Source organism: Myotis davidii, unplaced genomic scaffold (assembly GCF_000327345.1).
Source record: "Myotis davidii unplaced genomic scaffold, ASM32734v1 scaffold73, whole genome shotgun sequence".
NCBI classification, from domain to species: Eukaryota; Metazoa; Chordata; class Mammalia; order Chiroptera; family Vespertilionidae; genus Myotis; species Myotis davidii.
Genome location: NW_006286675.1, coordinates 2,954,190 through 2,958,710, shown reverse-complemented (window position 1 = coordinate 2,958,710; position 4,521 = coordinate 2,954,190). Strand labels below are relative to the sequence as shown.

Here is a 4,521-nt window from a genome sequence, read left to right as displayed (position 1 = left end):
CACCACCATCACCACCACCACCAACCACCACCAACAACCATCACCACCACCATCACCCACCACCACCACCACCCTCCCCGGCCACCGCCGCCCCCTCATTGAGCAGATGCCGGCTGCAAGCTCCCACCACCATCACCACCATCACCACCACCACCAACCACCACCACCAACCATCACCACCACCCTCCCCCGCCACCGCCGCCCCCTCACTGAGCAGATGCCGGCTGCAAGCTTCAGCAGCCCTCTGTGCTCTGTTCCTATCGCAGCAAAGTTGACATGGCTGCTCTCATCTGTGCCTGCATTGGTCTGACTCCCCACTGGGCTGTGTTCTCCATGCATACAGGGCGCCTCCGCGGACCTGGCCCACTGAGGACATGGAAGAATGTGAGATTCTTCCACTCAGGGACTGAACAAACTTAGCAAATATAAGTTGCATGGAGACCTTCCCATCTTTTTCCACACCAGTATTTTTGGCACCTAGAATAGTATCTGGCAGATAGTAGGTGCTCCATAAATCCTCAGTGAATAAATGAAAGGAGCAACATCCAACAAGAAGTAGGTGTCCTCAGGGGGAACCACATGGACCTGAGTAGAAGAGCCCAGAGTGAAATAACTGGGCCCTAAAGAGCGAAATCAGAGGGAAAGATGTTGCTTCAAAGCGGAGTTTCCTTCAACCAAGTGGGCCAATGCCCCACCCCACCATGTTACCTGGGGAGCTCCGGACCCGACTCTCCTGAGCGGGACTCTGAGGGAGCGTCCTCCTCAGCGCCCACCCCGGCCTCCCGCAGGTTCCCCGCCTTTCAGGTCACTACCTCGGGCGCCTAGACAACCCTGGCCTCCGAGCCGCGGGATTCGCCGACCACAAGAGGCGGGGCGGGGCCTCCGCACGTACGTGCCGTTTTCCCAGCTCTCGGTGGAGGGCGGAGCGTACCTTCGCAGAAATGGCTGGTTGGCGACTATGCGCTTGCGCAGATGGAGCTCCCTAGCTACAGGGGCCAATGCGCATTGAGGATATGCGCATGCGCAGATGGATCCCCTCTCTCTCCCCCCCCCGCCCCCAGCCACAGGGGCCAATTTTCACGGAGGCGGTGGGTGGCACTCGGTCACCCTATTCCTGGGTTTCCCTTAGAAATTTGTTTTTCTTTCCTCTAGTTAGTTTCCGTAGTTTTATTCATCCTATTAAGGCCATTATACTTTTTGCCATATTCTCCCTACCATCTACGCTATTGTTTATTTTTCTCATTAATCGTTTGTTTTCTCTCCATTTGGGGTCACAAAATCAAAATTTTATGCAAAAGAGTATAAAAATCTTCCTTTTTCCCCCTAGCCACCCAGAAAGAGTCCCTGGAGGCAGCTAGTATCAGTTTTTTGTACTTCCTGTTAGGTCGAAAGGGGGTCCAGGAGCTGATGCATGCCTCTGCCAGGCAGATGGTGATGTAGATACTGGGCCCTTCCTAGAATCGTAACAGGCCAGTGCACCAGGTAGATGGTGACGCAGATACTGGTCTCGCCCTGGAGTTCCTAACAGGTCAGCTTACCAGGCAGATGAGGACACCTGTAAACCGTGAGGACCCCCGCAGCGGGAACTCCCACAGCTCATGCTCCCCACCCTCACTGAACAGCTGTATAAAAAAAGCGCCCCCCTCCCTGTTGGTGCGGTTCCACATGCCCTGTCTTTGGAATCCGTGGGCAGCCCAGGGACCCAGAATAAAGCCTTTCCTTTCTTTCTTTTCTGATTAACTGGGCTCTATTTCCTATGCCGCCCCCTGAGCCACCTAACCTAACACTTCCTTTCAAAGATATTCTATGCATATGCAAGCAATTAAACCAAGTTTGAGAAGAATTTTTATATTAGTACTATCAATAGAAATTCATTATCCCTTGCCATAAAAGAGTACAGTGGAACTAAGTTCAAAGAAAACAAAACAAGTTATTAATTTGTATCTATTGTTTGTTTTTTAAATAAATTTTTATTGATTTTAGGAAGGAAGGGAGAGGGAGAGAGATATAGAAACATCAATGAGGGAGAATCATTGACCAGCTGCCTCCAGCAGATGCCCTGACTAGGGATCAAATCTCGACCTCCTGATTCATAGGTCAACACTCAACACTGAGCCAGGCCTAGCCAAGCTATCTATTGTTTGTTTAAAGCACTTGACCCTGCTTTTGCTTTAAAGGGATTAGCCAAGTGTTAGATCCCAAGTGTTAGTTGTCAAACCAACACTCTCCTGAACATAATCAGAAAGTTGTTGGGTTTTTTTAGAAAGAGTTTTTTTTAAAGAAAGATTAAAGAGAACTGAAAAGGGAATCACTTTTCACACTGCAGTGTGTGCCCTCTGAAATTCACACTTGGCAGTAGCGAAACAGCACCAGGTGTTAGACCAGTGGGGTTCGACCAGACCTGAGTTCAGCAACCTCACTACTTGAATTCTGGCTAGGAAACAATTCAAAGCCAAGACTCAAACTACTGTATACAGAAGTAGAACTAATTTGTAGAAGAAAATGGGCTTAGGAAACAAGTTATAGAGGCAAAGGAAGGGCTCTTGGAGCTTAGAAGTAAGAAAGGTAAAGGTGAGCCACCTGTCAGGGTGACATACAATGCATTTAATGCTAACTAACAGGCCCTGACCAGATAGCTCAGTTGGTTAGAGCATTGTCCCCAGACACTATTTTTGTAGGTTTGATCTCTGGTCAGAGCACATACAAGAAGCCAAATCAATGTCTCTCTCCTTTCCTCTCTCTCTAAAGTCAATCAATAAAAAAAAAAAATTAAATGCTAATAATGAACAACTTGTTAGACAAATGGTTTATCAATGCCAAACTGAGTTACTTTATCATTTATTAAACTGGGACATCTTAAAAAATTATATCAACAAAATGGATTTCACCTTATAATGCACTTATTTTCCATTTTACTCTCAAGGTCACACTGGAATTGTCACATTGAATGAGTTCAAATTTAAGGATAAAAGTAAATCTCAATTCAAAATGTTTTATGATGTATAGAAATTCTTTGTACTATTGTTGAAACTTTTCTATAAGTCCAAAATTTATTTTACAAAAAATATTAATATTATTCTTTAAAGAATACCTTGATTTTTAGAGAGAGGAAGAGAGAGAAACATGGATGTGAGAGTACTACGTTGATCTGCTGCACACCCCCTACTGGGACCAAGCCAGAAACCCAGACATGTGCCCTTGACTGGGAATCAAAACAGCAACCTCCTGGTGCACAGGACCATACTTAACCGAGCCACAAAAAATTATGTAAAAAAAACACACACAAAAAAACTTTATGAGGAAACAGGGCTGAGTTCCCGGAGGTGACTGCGCAGGCGCAGGGAGAGGGGAGGAGGGCCCGCAGATGGAGGCGATGTTTGCGCTGGAGTCAGGGTGGGAGCCGCTGGGAAGCGACCGAGAGGACCGAGCCCTGCTGAGGTCCTCCGAGAACATCTTGTGGACAAGAACGTGCTTCTCTGGCTCAGGGTGCGGGTTGCCTGGCCATGAGAAACCACAGGACGCCGCTGCCCGGAGCAATGCATTCCACCTGAGCAGCGCAGGAGGAGCAGGCCATGTACTTATCCGCCCCACCTGCCCTGTGCGCGCTGCCCCTCCCCACACGAGGACTATGGGGAGGAGGAAAGGATGCCACCACACGGGTGAAGCCCAAGTCCAGGGCGGCAGTGACGTTCGGGGACCTGGCCATCTACTTCTCCCAGGAGGAGTGGAAGAGGCTGAGCCCACGTGCAGAGAGGTCTGTACAAGGACGTCATGTTGGAGAACTACCAGACCCTGGTCTCTCTCGGACTGTCCCGTCAGAAGCCAAATGTGATCGCCTTCTTGGAGAAAGGGAAAGCACCCTGGATGGAGGTATTCGTGAAAAGACACCGTGGCCTGGGATGCTGCAAGGACGCCAGACGCGTTCAGGTGGGCGAGAGCCACAAAAAATTATTAAAAAAAAAAACACACAAAAAAAACTTTATGAGGGAATAGGGCTGAGTTCCCGGAGGTGACTGCGCAGGCTCAGGGAGAAGGGGCTGCGTGCCCGGCCTGGAGGCAGGTCCCCCGGCAGAAAATGCCTGAAGAGCAGTGTATCTCTGAAGCTGAAAGAAGGCGGCATTATCAACAGAAAATGTCTGCAGAGCAACGTGCCTCTGACACTGAAAGAAGGCGGCGTTGGCGACAGAATTTATCTGAAGAGCAGCTATTGGCACAACGTAGAGCTGAAGCCGAAAGAAGCCTGCGTTATCCACAGAAAATGTCTGAAGAGCAACGTGCCTCTGAAGTTGAAAAAAGGCCGCGTCGGTGACAGAATGTATCTAAAGGGGAACTATTGGCACAATGTACCTCATTAAAAATGAGGCTACACATGCGATCGTTTCTCCAAAAAAATGAGCAGGTTCAAAAATTAAATGAAGAAATTTTGGATATTCTCGATGGAGATTTTCACTCATATTTGAGTGATGATTCCATTGATTCAACAGATGATGCTGAAAAGGAAAATTTTCCCATCGAATTTCG

The 4,521-nt window shown here is 48.2% G+C and overlaps 1 long non-coding RNA gene across 1 annotated transcript; it reads left to right on the top strand.

Annotated features, from left to right (window-relative positions):
• The first annotated feature begins 1,092 nt into the window (after positions 1 to 1,092).
• LOC107182219 lies at positions 1,093 to 1,740 on the top strand. Its single transcript, XR_001512936.1, has 2 exons — positions 1,093 to 1,482; positions 1,542 to 1,740. It is a non-coding gene; the product is annotated as an uncharacterized LOC107182219 (long non-coding RNA).
• The last annotated feature ends 2,781 nt before the right edge of the window (positions 1,741 to 4,521 follow it).